Source organism: Notechis scutatus, chromosome 2 (assembly GCF_049901735.1).
Source record: "Notechis scutatus isolate UNSWTSFEM ecotype Mainland chromosome 2, rNotScu1.2, whole genome shotgun sequence".
Lineage (NCBI taxonomy): Eukaryota > Metazoa > Chordata > Lepidosauria > Squamata > Elapidae > Notechis > Notechis scutatus.
The window spans coordinates 239,622,651-239,642,318 of record NC_142010.1 but is presented as its reverse complement, the minus strand read 5'-3'; the positions used below and the strand labels follow the sequence as shown (position 1 = coordinate 239,642,318).

At 37.0% G+C, this 19,668-nt stretch overlaps 1 protein-coding gene across 1 annotated transcript in view; it reads left to right on the top strand.

Moving 5' to 3' along the window:
- The window catches only part of ZSWIM6 (zinc finger SWIM-type containing 6), a 100,553-nt gene that overhangs the window by 1,641 nt on the left and 79,244 nt on the right, over positions 1-19,668 (top strand). The gene's annotated exons all lie outside the window — the stretch shown is intronic.

Genomic DNA, 19,668 nt, shown 5'->3' with positions numbered 1-19,668 from the left:
AAAGCTGTCAGATTGCTGATGAAACCACGAAAGTCTGTCTGAGATGCAGGGGCGGGGAAAATGGGCTGCCAAGGAGAAACTGTTGTGCAGGAAGGCAAAAGCCTGCTTCAAGTGCTGCCAAATAGATCCAGGATGTAGTTGGTTTCTTTTTCTCTCATTCTGTCTTGCTGCAGAGCAGGCGAGATTCTGCTGATTCCTTCATGAAATAATACTCCCCCACCCCCAGTGCTTGGGCTGTTCTTTCCATTCTTTCTCTTTAACTCCTGCTTTCTTTCAGTGGAGCTTTTGGAGGTGGATTTCCATCCTATTTCTGTCCTTCAAGGACATGAAGGTGGGGAGTGGTTACTTCTTCCATTTAAGGGGGTGCTAAGGGTCTGTAGGGTGACTTCCCTTTCTCTTATGTTTGGATTGGAAGGTTTGCCTCTGCTCCAAGGGCAAAATGGATAGATGGTTCCCTTTTTAAAACTTCCTGCTCAGGGCGAGGCAAGGCTGGCTGTGGTGCTCAGCCCTTTTTGTTGATTTTTCAAGAGAGTTATATTTGGTCAGTACATCTGTGATGGCTTTTTGGAAATTCCCTCCTTAAGAAGCTAGCATCCTTCGTTTTCATGTTTGTGTCCTTTTTAGAGAGATTTTTTTTCCTCCATGAAAAGGGGAAGCCAAACAAAAGAGCTTCTTTCATTGCTTTTCACTGTCTGCAAAATAGCAAGGAGCTGACAATGGGGAAGGCAATCTGGAGATGTTAAAGCTGCACAACTCTTATTTGCCCCCTGTGCAGATTTGCTCAGCTTCCTCTCTTGGAAATGTAAATGCAATCTATGAGTTTTGTGGGCTTCTTCTCCCCCAGTTTCTAACCATCCACTACGCAGAAGTGATTTTTGGAAAAGAAAGACCATTCAGACTTTAAGATCTGTGTTTTCTTGGTATTTAAACATGTGGCTATTTCAGTTAAAATTGCCATCTGTGTTACTATGGGATTTATATCTGTATCCAAGCTAAAAGGTTAAGGCCAGCCTGAGTCAAAATGGAATTGTTGAACTTTAAGGCAGACCACATTCTCCCCATATTGCCTTTTTGCTTTTGCTGCAAATGGTTTAGCTTTGGGCACTCCGCTAAGTTCTAATTAACATTCCTCAAGACTTCTGTATCTATCTCTCTAGCAGAAGTTGGAGGTACCTCTCCATTTGTGGTGCCACCACTAGAACAGAGCCTCTTCTGGTTTGGCTGGTCTTGCTGAGAGCTCCCCCCCCCTTCCCCGCTTGACTCCACTTGTAAGGGGTGAGAAATGACAGTAGTGTATGTAGCGAGGGTTTCTTGGCTGATTACATTTAAGCTTGGAATTCACTGTGAAAATAAAGCCAAGAGGTGATAAATAAAAGATGCAATCTTCTCTGAGAGACAGACACCCAGCATGGGCTTAGCTTTGCTTGCTTTCAGCATTTAGAAGAGGCCTCATTAAGAAAATCCTGACAAGGGGAGGGGGAACCCTTGTGAAACATCAACAGGAGAAGAGAAGGGATCTTGAATGATGCTGTCAAAGGCCAGTGCAGGGCCATATGCATTAATACAACTTGTGTCCACTGCTGCTTCTGGAACAATCCAGTAAATACTTCATGCTAAAAATATACTTTCATTTCTTGACCTGTTTGGAAAACCTCCAGGTTAGAAATGTATGGAAACTTTGCCTTTTACAGCATTTATTTAAAATGTGACTTTATATGGGTGTGGTAAGAGAAAATATAACAAATCGGGAGGTTTCCCAAATCATGTATATGCATTACTGTATTTATATGCTGTTCATTCCCAAGGGCTCTGAGGACTAACAGTCAGGAACAGCATACAATAATAATTTCCTGCAGTAAATGCTGGGCTTAATAGGATTGATAAAAAGTTGTACATAAGACAAGCAGCGTAAACAGAAAAACATTCACAGGTGAGCAGACTCTTGTAAACTGTCCTTTTCTTTAGATGTTGAATTCTATTATCATTTTAGAGATTATTGTTAAATAGGTTTAGATAATTGTACAGCTTAACCTTTAGATTCACGGGAAGCTGCCTTTGAAGCTGCTTTAACATAGCTCTTTGATTAAGAAAATGTTTGTATAAAAAAACCATTCTGTCATGTTGTTCGAATGTATTGTGCACGGTGTATGACCAATCCAACTATTGGAATAGCAGCTTGTTCAAATACTGTGCTGCAGAATGGCATAATTTCTGTGTAAACATTTTTAATGGTGGTTAATATATCATCAGTGTTAAAGAATCTAACAGTAGTGTGTAATACTTTGTGTTAGTCATTCAGTTTTGTTGTCTGAAATTTAACAAAAACGCATTATAGGAAGTTCAGATTGTTGCCTCTTTCAACTTAGAATTTGTCCACACCGCCTAGACTCTTTCTACAATCTGCCTGCAAATTCTAAGTTTTAAACCTAGAACTTTTCTTATGCCAGGTAGGAACTCTGTCACTGAACTAATCAAAATAAAAATTACTTGGAATTGTGATAAATGACGGTTTATATGCCATCTCTGCTATGAAAACGATTAATATATAATCCTGTAATCAATCTTATTGCTAAAAACCTGCATCATAATTAAATATATGGGAACACATTTTAAAATGTTTTTAATAGGCTAGAATTATGTCTCATATGAGATGTCCTATGCTTCCATATTGTCTGAAATTTCATAGCTAGAATTTTTAAAATAAAAGGTAATATGTTTGTCAAACTGTGGTCAAGGTTAGTTGCCAATTCTATATAGAAAGAAGTCTAACAATTGCTTTTTAAAAAAATACATATCATTCTTAGTTCCTTAGTTCCTTGAATCTAGTGCATAGAGAGCATATCCATAGCTACTAAATAATCATAGTTGCATAAAAGCAATGTGTGGGGATTATTTTTTTAACCATATTTAGTGTTTAGAATGAAAGAAATCGGAATATAATAAATATGGTATGTTTATCAGAAACCTAGATTTTTAAAATTATTTTTAATAAGCAAATAAGCTGCCTTTGTCACTGGCTGAATTTGACTGCAAAACAATTTAGCAACCACAGATTTTGCTATTTTTCAGAGAGCAGGATTTGCACTCTAATTTGCAAGGGTACTCTAAGAACAAACATTTTCTAATGTTTATAATAGATAAGCAATTAGCATGTCATTCTTTGTAATGAGAAGCCTCACAGTCACATTAAAAAAATATTTAGTTTCTTTGAAGCTCAACCCTTTGTTTACAGATACACTTTTCTCCTTGGCTGGTGTTTTCAGTAAATAAACATTAATTGAAAATTATTAATGAAGTAACCTGGACATCTGATCTTGGATTTTAAAGTTTGGTAGTTCTAATAATGCACTAGATATTTATTAGGAATTTTCATTCAACTGGGTCTGTAGCTTGGTTTGTTTAAATAATTTAGTTTCCTGATTGCTCTTTTGGATATCAGCATCTATCTTTGCTACTGTGGCATGATATATTGGAGATGGATATTTCATGTCAGCAGAGCTGTAGATCGAGATGTGATAATTCCAGTTGTAGTTTCATTTGTACACCTGTGTAATAATTGCTTCATAGCTGATGCGGTGAAATTTAAAGGAGCTTCATATATTTTGGAGGGAAAAAAATTGTAACAAAGAAGTGTGGACAAAACTACAGCCTGAGCCAGGTTTCCAATCAGAGCATATTTACATAAATACAGTATTGCATAGTTAACTTTGAAAACCAGTTTATAGTTATTTTTTATGAGTCAATATTTCTGTCCGTTAATATGTTTCTAAAGATTACCTTTTTAAATGTAGTTTATCTCTGAAACTTCTATGTACAGAAATTTGAAGGTTGTTTTTTTTAGCAGTGCCTGTTTTCTATCCAGTTCCAGTTCATATATTAGATATTATTGGGATATTAGAAGTCAGGTGGCTTTTGAACTGAAAGTAGATTTACTTGATTATTATCTCATTTCTATGCAAAATGTTTAATCTGCATATTTGATGACTGAGTTATGTTTTGCACATTTTGGCCCTAACTACGGTGTGCATAAACCACACCCTATGCATATGTGAAGTTGGTAGTAAAACAAAAATAGCTAAAAACATTTTATATTGCACAACTTAAAATATTTCTAGAGGGTAAGCAGGTTAGAATTTCACTTACTAGTTAATCCAGTTTTGATGCCAAGAAAACCTATTGGGTGTTCATGCAGTACAACACCTGTATGTTGTGTATACTTGTAAGTACAAAGGTGGGTGTATTGATTTGATTTTTTTTTCATCAAAGCCACCTGATAGATTGTACTTAGGTGTTCCAAAGCCAGTTGAATTTTAGTACATAGTACTAAATGCAGGTGGCATATAAATAATCAGATTTTCTTTTCCAGTTGCTATATTTTAATATCAGATACAATTCCTTAAATTCAGTTTATTCGCAATCTTTGAAACAAAAGACTGGCTGGAAGATATGGTTATGCCATTGTTCTGGTTCACACAGCTGATAAATCATAATGCAGTTTATCTGATTTTATCTTAATCTCTTCTATGAAAATAGTTGCTGTAGTGTGTGAGGCATGATTCACATATTTTTCTGTAGAAAAAAACAATATAAATTCTTTAAATCTTCGTAAGAATTTTATCCCCCTATTAAAATTCCCAATCTCATCTATAGTTGTTTTTTTAAAAGATGAACCCAATAGCACTTTATTACTTTATAACTATCTATTTACTGTGTCTCCAATTCCTGCCTGTTAAGGTTCCCAACTCCCAACTCCTGTTAAGGTCCCTAATTAAATTGGGCCTTTTTCTCGAAAAAAGTATTTCATGCTGAAACAGCTATATTTTAGTTACAGTATAAATGAAGAACATGACTTTTTAAATCTGTAAATGGAAACCGAAACAATCTGCAACACTAAATCTGTAAACGAAACCCCCCCTTTTTTTTTTTTAAAGATCTTGTTGCAAAGTGAGTACATTGACAGTCTTTGAAATAGCTGGAAATTGTGTTTAGGCAATGGCTGAAGAAGTCTGACATTAATTGGAACAATGCTTTAGAACCTGTCAGTAAATTTAAATTCTCCCTTCTGGACTTAGCTGATCGTATAAGCTGGAAGCTCATTTTAGAAATTAATGTGTTGGAAATCTAGGTGATTTACCTCTTGTCTTGTTTTAGCAGCTTGTCTGTCTTTGTAAGTTTTTCTTTTATTGTTAATTGGTGTCAGATCCACTGATAATAATAAAGAAATTCATGGAAGACTCAGCGGAAAAGGAAGGTCAGGCTGAAGGGAAGAGAATTATTGGGCATAAATTCCAAGGGTTCTATTATTCCATGAAGTTTGAAACTAGGAAATGTTAGAATTTTTAGGCACAGGTCCTTTTTAATTTTAACACAAGCTGATAATTTTTGGCCTTATTTAAATAAGCCCTTTAAACCTGGCTCTATCCCACGTATTAGAGTGGACAATTTATGTATTTGTTTTTATTTGCAGCCTAGTTCACCATGGGGCTACTCTAGATGGCTTACAATAGGAATGGTGTGCAAACAGAAGAGAAGTAAAATAATGGAACAATAAAATAAACAATGACAAGGAACACAATGAGAACAATACATCAGTATTATAACCAGAAAGATGGATGGGTGGAGAACAGAAGGATGGGGGAGGGAAGGTGGAATATGCCACTAGTCTAGCAGCCACCCCCAATGTGGAGCTCCCCCCTCAAATGATCTCCTGGCCAACTGGCAGAGCCAAGTCTTCAGTCTCTTGTGGAAGGATAGGATGATGTGCCAAAATACCTTTTGAGGTATTTTGATCTTATGAATGATTCTTGACTTTTTTTCCCCCCTGGACTTTTGAGTGATGCCATTTTTTATTTTTAATCTTCTGCTTTAATTGCTATATTTTGCAAGATGCCCAGAGCCATGGTGGATCAGGACAGCCTGTAAGTTGTTTTAAAAAATAAATTCCATAATAAATATATTATTAAAATATTAATTATTTCAGCAACAAAGTGTTTTAATAAACTTTCATATGTGGCCAGTTAGACAGTGCTATATTTGAGACCAGGGATTGATGAGGTACAGACTGGGTAGAGTGCTCAGGTTCTCCTATAGCAGCTCTAGATTGCTCACATTTTAGCTGTGAGCAGGACCAGCTGTGCCTCCACTGGCTGTTTCCTCTAAAGCAGTGGTGTCAAATTCAATTTCATTGAGGTCTGCATCAGGGTTGTGTTTGATCTTGGGGAAGAGGTGGGGGAGCATGGCCAGGGTGAGTGTGGCCAGGTCAACATCACTTGTGTTGTGGGTGCCTGTCTTGGCCCGAGAACTCTGCCAGCGAAAACGGGCTCAAGAGCTCCTTTTTCAGTTGCAATGGCCTCCTGCAACCCTCTGTCAGGGCTTTGTTGAGCCAGTTCTTTGTTGTTTCCAGGTTAGCCCTGCAGGCCAGATCTAAGCACCCCACAGGCCGGATCCAACCCCTGGGCTTTGAGTTTGACACCCCTGCTTTAAATACGTAAGGTCCAAGTTGAGAGTCCAGCAGATTGACCAAGCTGGAGGAGGAGGAGGAGCCAAGGCAAAACCAGTTATTGCAGACAAAACTGGTCTTGTCTAGTTTAGATAACATTGTGCAATAATTGCTTTATTAAATTATGCATTTGTAGACATTAGGTTAGAAATTAGGACATCTAAATATTTTAGCTTCTTTACTCCAGAAGAAATTCGTAAAACATAGTACAGAACTTGAACTATATATATGGTCATGGTTGCCATCTTGAAATGTTTAGAATACTTTTAGATAGTGGCTAAGTAACTGGAACATGATTTATTATTAGAACAGTTGAGCCCTGCATTATGTATTAAGCTGTAATACCTCTAAATCTTGTGGGATGTATTTCTGAGTAGAAAATCATTACATGGAATAATGTAATTTAGAAATTAGAGAGGTCCAGCCAAGTTATATACTTTGAAGTCCCATTGATCTGAATGAGAAAGAGTTAAGCACATTCATACATCTGGAAGTTAAATGCTTAGCTTTCTCTGGACAAAGTCTAAATTATTATGAAATGAGAATGTATGAATATGTTTAAATTCATTTACTAGTATTTCATGATTTAATGTTACTTTGTAAAGTGAAATAATTTTTTAAAATTTTTAATATTTTACTTTTGCTAGTTCAAGATAATTATAATAACAATTATAAAAATGCGTGAAAATATGTGTTTTTAAGTATAATTTTTAAAAATATCTTTACAAACTAGATGTCTGCATTTGGACTGGAGCAATTTTGAGCTTTGAACCTATCAAAGCAACATGCTTACTTTGTTTATATCCATTTATGAAACATGCTGACACTATATAGGCTATATCTGTGATGGCGAACCTATGGCATGTGTGCCGGAAGTGGCATGCAGAGCCATTTCTGCCGGCACAGGAGAGGTTGCCTGGAACAGATCCACTGTGCATACACGCATCCCCCCACAACCCAGCTGATTGTTGTATCTGCTGTGCATGCGGGGGGGGAGACACACATGCAGGAGATGTGCACACATGTGCAGGGGGTAGGGCGCACAGGGAGGTTGCATGTGCAATGGCGTGCGGTGTGGGGGAGTCATGCGTGCATGCACAGGGGATCATGCGCGCATGTGCAGGGAAGGTGGGGGGGTCGCACGTGCATTGCATTATGGGTGCACGCATGCATGCACTTTCGGCACGTGACGAGAAAAAGGTTAGCCATCATTGGCCTATATGGCATGTTTATATCTTCTGTGAAGAAATAAAAAATACTATGAAAGTAATCGTGCATTGATATCTAGCCAGGTAAAAATTGAATAAATTTAAATTCAAGAGCTATTTGATACAGTGTCTAATATTAAAATAGATTTTAATGGTATTGCAAGTCCTAATGAGACCAAGTGATAATAAGAAACACCTATGTGAACATAGGACACTTCATACAGGCAAGAGCTGTGCTTCTTAACCTCAGTATTTATGATGTGTGGACTTCAACTCCCAGAATTCAAGTCCACATATCTTAAACCCGCTAAGGTTGAGAAACCCTGGGCTAGATTAACTAGTGGCAATGAAGCTAGTGGTGAAGATCTTCTGGCACAGGAAGTTCCAGATAACCGACTGGCCTCTGGATTGAGCTTCAGCTTTTAAAATGATTATGCAAATAGCTTGTCTACTTACGATGTTGGCTGGCAGGGAAAATCGTCTCTTAGTGAATGCAAGTTCACTAAGACTTGTTTAATTCATCTAGAGTCTCAGATATTTTAAATATCAACTACATGTCTGATTCAGAGGTTCTGACCAGTTCTAGAGAACTGGTAGCGGAAATTTTGAGTAGTTCGGAGAACTGGCAAATGCCACCTCTGACTGGAGATTTTACAGAAATCTTCCCCTGCCACGCCCACCAAATCACGCCCACAGAACCGGTAGTAAAAAAAAATTGAATCCCACCACTGGTCTGATGGCTGTATTATATTTTCTAAATGTTTAAATTCCCCTCTCCCACTGCCCTGCTTTTCCAACTTTTTAACTGTAGGAATTTTTGCTTGCTGCTGAGCTGCATTTAATTTCAGGTCTGACTCATTTTATTGAACATGTTTAAATTGTTGCTCTTCTGCACTTGAGAGCAGTGCTGTTTATTGAGCAAAATGTGTTTCCCACTTGAGTCAGCATGAAAAGGATTTTCTATTAAAGCAGTCAGCTGTTTACTTGAGAACAGCTGACAAAATTTCATAGTTTCAGACTCAGAGAGTAAAATGAGCTTGTCCTTTAGGCAGGTTTGGATAGAATCCAGGCTTTGAGAAACAACTTGAGTATCCAAGGAGTGGATTCCCCCCACCACCACCACCACTTCTCTCTCTTCCATTTAGGCTCCTGAATAAGCCCAATGATTGGTAGAAGGCAACCTGGGTGATTTCCTATATGATTAAAACTAAAGCTTATAAATGCTTATTTATTTCTCGATAATAATAGCAATTTTTTAGATATGAGTAATTAAAAAATAGTGGCAGGTCAGTTTAAATGTATAAGTAAGGAAGTTTTATGGATTTTTCTATTTTTCTTCTATTTATCTAGGATTCCATCCTATTATATATAAATGTACTCAGCCAACTGAGAATCTGACCATGATTCTAAGATACAATTAATATGTCAGTTAATAATTTGAAGGGGAGATGAGGAAGATGATTTGTCCTGATAACCACAAATATCTAAGATACATTGCTATATTAATTTTTCTTCCGGTAACTAGAGTTTTTACTTTTTCAAAATATAATAGCCTTTCCCCTCTTTAATAATGAATTGGATGTAATATCTTTTGGGATGTTCCCAGTAGCAAGGGAGCCAGTTTTCTTTTTTCTTTTTTCCATTTCTTTCTGCAGCTCTGAAGAATTACTTCTATTGTTCCTCAGTCGTCGTTCCCCCCACCCCCCAGCAGATTGTTAAGGTGCAAGAGAAAATCAGCAAAAATCACCTCCTCCTATTTTATCAGCAGACATCACCTCTATGAGAAATCTTTAGAATTTGAAAGCAGTCCATTGTTTATATAACAGCTTCTGGAACCCCCCCAACACAAAAAAAAGTACAGAGTATTGTGAAGGAAATTATAAGAAGAAATATAAGAATAATAAGCCATACTGGACTTAATTCTTACAAACAGACAAGAAGTGATAGAGGGAGTTGAAACTGCAGGAACCTTGGGTGAGAGTGACCATGTCATACTAGAATTCAACATAACACAAACACAAGCAACAGAACATAATGACACCAGAGTCTTGGATTTTAAAAGAGCTGATTTCAATAAACTCAGAGAGAACTTGGGAAAGATTCCATGGATGAAAATCCTAAAGGGGAAAACAACTCAAGAATCTTGGGAAACTCTAAAAAGTATGATCATAGAAGCCCAGACCAGCACAATATCACTGAGAAAGAAAAACAAGAAATCCAAGAAGAAACCAGCATGACTGCACAAAGATCTCTCTGGCAAATTGGAAGAAAAAAAGGACAAGTACAAAAAATGGAAAGAAGGACATACAACTAAGGTAGAATATCAGCAGATAGCCAGAACTGGGCTTGGCTAGTCTAGTAAAGAGAAGGACCAGGGGAGACATGATAGCAGTCTTCCAATATTTGAGGGGCTACCATAGGGAGGAAGGGGTCAAGCTATTTTCTAAAGCGCCTGTAGGTCAGACAAGGAATAATGGATGGAAACTGAACAAGGAGAGATTTAACCTGGAAACAAGGAGAAACTTTCTGACAGTGAGAACAATCAACCAATGGAACAGCTTGCCCTCAGAAGTTGTGGGAGCGCAATCACTTGAGACTTTCAAGAAGAGATTGGACTGCCATTTGTCAGAAATGGTGTAGGGTCTCCTGCTTGGGCAGGGGATTGGACTAGATGAATTACAAAGTCCCTTCCAACTCTGATTATCTGTCTGATATATAAGACAGTTATTGTAGATCAGGAATGGATAATTTATAGTCTTCTACCTGATGATGGTGATCAATAATGCTCATTGTTTTTAATGAATGTAGCCTGTGTTGCTGACATCATCTGTTAGTCGATGTTAGTGAAGTAACATCAAAAACATGCTTAGGTTGTTAAAAGTCTGGATTTAGATGCCAGTCCTCTTCATAGGCATGATCAAACTACTATCTGCAATCTATTTTGTAGATATATGAAATAGATATGTACATTAATAACAAAGTAACCAAAATATTACTAGAGTTATAATTTTAAAATTGTTGAAAGTTTTTAAGATTGTGTTTCATTTGGAAGATAAATTGCATTCTTTCCAATCTAGTGTGTCTATGTCATAATTTTGACATTTCTTAGCATGTAATGGCCTTTATCAATGGCCTTTATGAGCATTGAGGGTAGATATAATTGTCTACATTTGTATGTAGCTATGTAAGGCTCAGTGACTTTAAAACTGCATTTTGTTGATTGTGGTTCAAGCCAGAGTGGTTTGGATGTGTTGACTTGTGCCTGAAGGGAGACACGTAATCTTCCTTGTGCAGCATCTTCTGTGATCACTTTCTATCAAACAGACAAGGAAGATACTGAGTAAGAAGAATAACCTTGTTGGACACTATTAAGTAACTTACGGCTTTCTCAGTCAACCAAATGGATGATAAGTGATGTTATATAGTGTGATTTGACAGTGGCATATGACAAGAGAAACATAGCAATGGCTTGTCTCCCCACAAACACCACAGCTTGTTGCCAATTGGTCACATATGAAGGGAGGAAACTAGCTAGACATTTCCTTTTATGTGCCCTTTTCAAGAGAAGAACATTTTGACATGCAACTCTTGATTTTTCCTTTAATGTTTATTAGTAATAAGCCTTGGTGGAAAAACTTTGTTTTCATAAGGACTGAAGTCTCCAAACCAGTTATGGCAAAAATAGAGTTATGGGTTTTCTACTTTTGAAACCACAAACATATACTAATATCAATACTTCCAAATGCCTCGCTTTTTCCTTTTAGATTATACCGGCTCAGCGTTATCTGGAATTATTTTGTCTAAGGAAAATTCTGTAAATATGCTTAATCCTCATGAAATGATTTAAAAGTCACATGTTCTTTTCTGTAATGTTCTGTCTACATTATCAAGAGCACTCTAAAAGCCTGGGACAGCTGTAAGGTTTTTTTATAGTCAAGAAATTTTATTTTTAATATAATTTTATTAACAATAGCTATTTTAATAATGTGTAATTACATGAATTTTATCTGATACAATTAACATGACAAATATATACAGACTGTTCCTAACTTATGACCACATTTGGGACCAAATTTCCATTGTTAAACAAAGAGGTTGTTAAGTGAATTGTACCAGATTTTACCATCTTTTTTACCACAGTTCTTAAGTGAATCATAACAGTTGTTAAGAAAGTCACTGTTATTAACTTAATTTGGCCTCCTCTGTTGACTTTGCTTATTGGAAGACAACTGGGAAAGTTGCAGATGATGATCACATGATCCTAGGGTTCTCCAACCATTGTAAATACATGCTAGTTGACAGTTGCCCAAATTTTGATCACATGACTGTGGGTATCTGCAGTGATCATAAGTGCAAAGACTGGTTGTAAGTCACTTTTTTCAGTGCTGTTGTAACTTTTAATAGTTGCTAAATGGGTGGTTATAAGTCAAGGACCACCTGTACCCTTTAACAGTTTACAAAATCATGGCATAGAAGAAATACCATTCTAGAGCTTGAAACAATAGTTTAATAAAATAAACCCTAGCCTAGTATTCTCCCTGATTTGCTGAGATCTAGCCAACTTTGAATTAAAATTATTCACCCTAGTGTGCATTACCACAAAAAGCAAATGGGAGAGGCTGTTGCTGATGTCTGCTTCGTACTAACGCAATGTAAGATTAGATTTAGTTCTGACAAATTCATTTCAAAACATAATTAAATGTTAAGATGCTGGTAAGGAGTTACAAGTGCTGCTGTATCTTCGAATGGTCACTAAATGAACCGTTGTAAGTCAAGGACTACCTGTACATGATTCAGCAGTAAGAATCAATTCAACTCCCAAAGAAGACCTAAATATAGGCGGCTGGCTTCCTAAGTTCTCTTCATTTGCATGAGTTGACTAAGGCAAAAATTCCTCCCAGATTGCTCTGCCTTGAAAATATTTAGGGGATTAGATGGGAAGTCTTTTTTTCTACTGACACAAATAGCTGAATTGGGAACTTACTGCTTCCTCCTCCAGTTAAGTATAAAAGGATCAGCTAATTAATAATTAGAACACAAGTCTAAATCTGAAGGATATGTTTGTTTACTGTGTGACTTTAAGTCTGCTCTGTATGTATATGTGTTAACATTCTGAACTATAGGAATAATAGATGTATGTTCTGGTATCTCTAGGAATAACCCTTTCAGATAAACAGCTCAGAGCATTTGGAAGCTTTAAACTCATTCATTCCCCCCCCCCCGAAATATTGGCTTAATTCAGTTTCTTAAAGCCAATTTAAAGAAGATATTATAAGCTTTCTAGGAGCCTACCCAGCTTATTTTATGAATTTCAGAAGTTTGCATAAAAACAGATTGTTTTCCTATCCCAAAGACTAGAAGGGAAAGTAAATCCCTGAGCTGTTTCTTTTATAGTTAATATTTTGTAAGCAATTCAAACACTATTTTAAAAATGAAGCAGCAAAACATTTTGAAATCAGTGAGACATGTAGTTCTTCTGGTAAGAAACATTGTTTAAAATGTGAATGCTTTTTTGGAAGTTTTAACCATTATGTGCTACTCCTGATATTTAGTTTATGTTATATATCTTGTAGGCTCCTCATCTCTTAACCAGTATACTTCTTCAAAATTGCAACTAACTGTAACTACTAAAGCAGATGCCCCTGTAATTATTACATGAATGCTCTGTTGCTATTTAATAAGTCTTTGAGATAAAAATCCACCTCCTTAAATTGGTGAACAATGATATCTTTAACTGGTGCCGAGAAGTAATAAAAGAGGGCAGCCAAAAGGGAGCAGAAACAAATTCCACAATAAGCTGGCAAAAAACAAAAAACTCTTGTTTTTAGTTGTACCAGTCTCAATAATGATTTTAACAGTATTCTGTTAAAGTGTAAAACATTAATCTGGCTCCTTTCTTCATGTTGTCTATTATAAAAACACTGTTTTCCCATTTAATAACCTAAGAGTAGCTTTATGTTCATGGCAGGCATATTAGGATAACAAAAGATTACTTATTCCTAATCATTAATTAGCAAAAGCTGGAGTAGGAATTCTATATCAGGAATGCTAGAGTAGATGGGCTGACATTTGAAGCTTCAGAGAATATAACAGGATTGGGTGAATTGTAACTGCAGGGATGTTCCTGTAGGTGGGAGATATGTCACAAGCCATGAGAATATTATCATTGCCTGTCACATAGGTGAAATATTATATGCAGTTAATACCTTGCCATTATTGGTGAGAGTTATGACTTTTAGAGGAGAAGTGTGTATGGATGATATCAAAACTATGTTTGGTTATACCCCATCACACTAACTCTAAGCTTAAACTGCTACTATTGTACAATATACTGTTGTTCTATGGTCAAGAAGCCCCTCAAGAAACTGAAGCTGAATTTCAGCTGGCTTCCCTGTCAACGTTTGATAAGACAACCTGATTTCTTTTTAATATATCTGCAATCTAATCTTGCAGCAGCTAAGAACATCATTATGGTATACAAGAACGTAGTAGGAATGTTTATGGGTGGAAGAGGTAGATAGCATAGCTGAGACATTCTATTGGCTAAGTTAAAAGAGGATCAATAATAAAATGTTTTTTTTTCTTTTCTTCCTCTCCCTTTTTTTTAATGTTGGGTTGTTTTTTTTAACCAAAGACCTGAAAATAATACCTCATTTTTATTAATTGATCAGCCACTTTGAAAATTTTTCTGTCTGAAAGTATAATAAATACTTTGAATCATGCACCAATCCCCACCTGCATAATAGTTGTTGTGGTCCAATAGAAACATACAAACTTTGTGCACAGTTCAGTAGCAGAATGATAGATACAGTTGTAGGCAGTGGTGATAGATTGGGAAAGGTTAATATCAAGAGAGGAATCAGCAGAATAGAAGAGAAAGAACTGAATAAAATTACAAGATACCAAGACCTGCAAATACAAGTAGAATGGCTGTGGCAAAAGAAAGGAAAGGTAGTACAAATAGTAATAAGCACATAGGGTGCAATTCCAGTCCATCTGGAGCACCCCTTGAAGACCACTGGCATTAACAAACTCAGTCAATTGTAAAAGAGTTTTACTTGAACAGTTTATATCTTATGACAATAAAAACCATAAAAAACCACCTGTCCATCCCAGGTCCTTGGGAAGGACTCAAAAAGTGATTAAAATGCCACATCCAGTCTAAAGATCTGACAATGTGTGATCAACCTTAATAATAACTTTTCAAGGCAAGATTAATGTATAATGTCAAAAAAGAAAATCAGACAAGCAATATTATTATTCAAACAAGCAAGAACATTTGTATGACACTTTCTGGTGTTCAGACTACAGTGGAACCTCTGGTCGCGACCATAATCCATTCCAGGACTACAGTCGCAACCTGACTTGGTCATGACTGGAAGCATGAGTGACTGTGCATGCACGGACCAAAAAGATTGGCGCCAGAGGGGAAATCTTTCCGTTCCAATTTTTTTCGTGACCCGATTCAAAAATCGGGTGGATATTTTGGTCGTCACCCGATTTGGTTGTGAACAGAAGCATTCGCCACCAGAGGTTCCACTTTATTTCAAAAGCATTATCTTGCTATATTAAAACAACATGGTAAAGCTAAGCCTATATTAACTCCATAGATTCTAACTAATAATAGATAAGCTTAGATACAAGAGCTTTAAGTTTCCTGTGATGCTGTTCTCCATAAGGAAGAAGGGAAATAATAGGATGACAATCAGATGGAAGAGAAGAGAAACAATTCAGAAAGATTTGAGGGTGTGTGTGTCTCAGTGTCCCCTGAGCTGGTGGTTTTCTTGCGACTAGCATTGATGATATTACCTAGTTTGGGTAAAATAACCCAAGCTCAGAGAGCAGCAAGTGAGCTACAAATATTCTCCTTCATCAAGAAGTTTTCCTGGCCAGATTAATTCCAGGTGTGCCTGGTAATAATGAACTATACCCTCCAGAGTGGGGTGTGTGTGTGTTTCTGTCTGTGTGCGTATACTCCAGATTGGTGTTAGCTCTTGGTGACTTCCTGGACAAGTCTCTGCAGGTTTTTTTGCCAAGTTTTTGGAAGTGGTTTGCCATTGTCTGCTTCCTAAACTAAGGGCGAGAGACAGGCCCAAGGTCGCCCAGCTAGCTTTTGCGCCTAAGGCAGAACTCCAGAGTTCACAGTCTTTTGGTTTCTAGCCAAATTTTAAATTAAAATATTCCTTGCTAGAATGTCCTTTTCTCCAAATATTCATTCCTCTTGGGTCCATCACCATCTTTTATCGTGGCCTATCTTCTATGTTGCTAAGAAGATAAAATGATTTTAGAACAATCTCTGCTGTCTGATTTCTGAAGAAAAATTAGTCTGGTCAACAACTAAAAATTAGTCTGGTCAACAACAACTGTTTACAATGCCAAGCTGCGATCCTCAACATACCCAGGGCTTCTAATATCCCCACAAAAATGTTCTCACCTACTAAACTCCTGTTCCACCTGATTCTACAAATTGTTAAAAGTGTTTATTCAGCTAAAAAGTAGAAATCTGGTAAAGCAAAAACAGAAAAGCATAGTAGCAGAATAACTGGAGTCAGAGCTTTAATTGACAGGCCAAAGATAACCAGAATTATTATTTATTAATTAATGGCCCAAGACCAAACCAAGTAAAGAAGAATTGTAGGGTTGTCTTTTGGGAAAAGAGTCTAGAAGGGGGGTGGGAGGGTGACATTTGGATATCATTTAGTAACTGAATTTTTCTCAGGAATGAGCTGAGAGAATTTTAAACGTGTTCAGCAGGCTTTTTATTTTATTTTATTTTATTTTTTTCAGTTGGGAACTCTTGCCATACTACATCAATTAATTTAGTGTTTTTCAAACTTGGCAACTTTAAGATGTGTGGACTACAACTCCCAGAATTCCCCAAAGAGCATGGGGAACATGGCTAGGGAACTGTGGGTGTTGAAATCCACCTATTTTCAAGTTGCCGAGTTTGAAAACACTTGAGTTCACTTTTGAACCTGGTTTTAGTGAATGTTTCTTAATCTTACTAGGCAGTTGCTAATATGTCCCTAATGATATCCTTGGCTTTGCAAACGCTTCCTCAAAAAGCTTCTTGTATGTAAATTTTGGTAACCTTTTTTTAAAAAGAAAAAAGAAAGGGCTTTAACTTTGGAATCATGCATGGTCTGGAAGCGTCAGACTCTCCTCAACTTTTAAACAGGAAAGTTAAGCGGGCTACTTAATGTCTCTCTTTCTCCTCTCTCCCTCTCCCCCCCTCTCCCTCCCTCCCTCCCTCTCTTTCTCTCTTAACTCTAACTTTATTCTGTCTTCACACCCTGTCCGTTGGTCTGTCTTGATGCTGTTTGGGAGATCATGTAAAGAGAGGGTTAAAGGTGGCATTGGCTGAGGCATTATGCAAGCTGTTAAGCAAAAAGGAAGTGCATTACAAAATGCTGAGCTCAGTTGACTGGCCCACTGCCAAAGCTTGCTTTCTTCACTACAGCTGAGGGCTTTCTAAGCTTTCCACCAGTGGGTTTATCTGAACTGTTTAGGAATGCTGCCTGAGTCGCCAGCTGACGTCAGCACCAGCAGTTCAGCTGAGGGCCAGGCCGGGCTGACGGTGAAAAGGGGAGAGGCGTCGCGTAGGCTGGCTGGCTGGCTGTTTGTGTGCGCGCACAAGCAGATGCTTATGCATGAACGTGCAACCTCTTGCTGGACATGGCTGGAGGAGGAGAACTGCAGTTAAAACAGCAGATTTTATTTTCTTTGCAGCTTTTCTACAGAAAATTCCATTGAAGTTTGCATTTTTACTCCTGCTGAACTCCATAAACCCAGATTTTAAGTACTGTCCAGCAAAGGGAAAAGGCAGGCCTTTTTCTGAGTTTTTTGGTATTCGTTTGCGAAGTAGAAAGTACTATACTGTTCTAGCTACTTTTTGTTGCCAAGATTCTTCTAAATCAATCTCTTAATGTGTATCTTAGAAAATTAATGCCACCCATTACAATCAGAATACATGTGTGCTGTCATAGCTGGGCTCTCCTTGTTTTATAACTGGATTAGAAAAACTTGTTTGTAAAATGGATACTTGTATAAAATTGGGACCTTCAAAATCAGAATTTGGTTCACTGTTGAAACAAAGTTTGTTTTCTTGCTGATTTCAGATATGAATAGTTAATTGAGTCATTATGACCCACATTCGTATTCATGCTCTATTGCCCATCATTCAGAAACCCAGGGCAGTTGTTGAAAAGTTATTTATAAAACCTTATTTTAAAATTACTTGTAAATAACTTTATGTCAATATAATGAAAACGTGAATGGGAAATATTAGATATAAAAGATATGGTTGGATTTGTAGCAAGTTTTACGTTTAAAGGAATGTGGCGAGGTTGCCATCCTGTAAAATGTAACACCCATATCATGATGTTTCACATAGATTAATTAACATCTTTCATTTCAGGTAAGAGGAATGAAGTGTTCTAGTTGGGTTGGTTTCCACCATGGTCACTATGTATTTTTCATAGGGGTGTGGTGGCTGAGAGGTTAAGATATTTATTCTTGTTGACCAGAAGTTTGGCAGTTTGAGACCTAAATACTGCATGATGGAATAAGCTTCCGTTATTTGCCCTAGTTTCTGCTGATATAATTCGAAAGCATGTAATGCAAGTAGTAGATAAATAGTTATGACTTTGGTGGGATAGTAAAAGTGTTCCATTCATCTTCTGAGACAGGTGTATCATCATGCCGGCCACATGACCACAGAAGCATCTTTGGATGACACTGGCTCTTCGGCTGTGGGAGTTGGATATGACTGGCAGGAGAAACTTTTACCTTTTTACCATTATGTTTTAGTTTTGTGGTTTTACATCATGATCACTATGATCTAGCAAATTTTTTTTGATAGCAATAGTGGTTTTTATTGCAATTTTTGGGAAGGATTTCCATTGTCACCATTCAATAATACTTGCAAAAGGGAAGAGGAGAGAGTGATTCAGCCTGGGAAGTTAGTTGTACTCCACCCATTCTGAAATGGAACTGCATGCATTAGTTTGCAGAATAGTAGTAGGTTAAGTTATTGTACTAGTTTTCATTCCATTTTACTTGAATTGTTACACTGAAACCCCTCAGGATGGATGCCTATTCCTAATATTTTTCCACTGGAATTTGATGTGCCCGTTTTTTTCTGGTTGGTCCAGGGTTGAAGCAATTATAAAGGAGGGATGATCTGTTGTTCATTTAGGAAACTGAATGAAGTGTCAGCATCAATAGAAATGGAGAGATTTGAATTGGGGTTTGTATATAGGCCAGCACTGTACAGTTTTTAATCAGTAATATGCATATCCAATGTCATTTAGGAAGTTAAGCAACTTTGAATAAAGGCCTCCTATGTAATACCTTTCTCAGTGCAGGTTGTTCAGGTTTATACATTTTCTCCTGGGAATTAACCATATGGTATTCAAATTAAGAAGATGTATCTAGTATCTATTACAAGGCCTCATCCAGGGGATTCCGTGTGTTTTATGGTTACCTTTTTAGGTTCCTTGCTTTGATCTGCTGTTCCCATCACATGGTCTAGTTCATAAAATTTGTAATTTCTACAATCTGTTGAGAATTGTGGGGCATATGAAAAACATACAGAAATTTCTTTGCAAATAATAGGGACAAAACTTGCTTCAAAGAGTCCATGCTGCAGGCAGTATAAGCTGTTGTGGAAATGCAGAATGTCCAAAAACGTTAATGACAAACACTCAGAAATAAAATGCTATTTGCTTTCCAAGAGTAACAGTAGAGTTCCTTTGATCAGTGCAAAACCTATTCTCCGTTATTTTATATGTGTTTAATTAAATCTGTTTAATTCATAATGCTATATTTTGTCAAAGAGATCATTCTAAGGAATGTACTTCCAGTTGCTTTTGATGGAACTTTTAAAATCAAATTCAGTGAAAAAAAATATCATTTTTTCCTAGTAAAAGTCATTGCAAAAAACTCATTGGACATATCTTA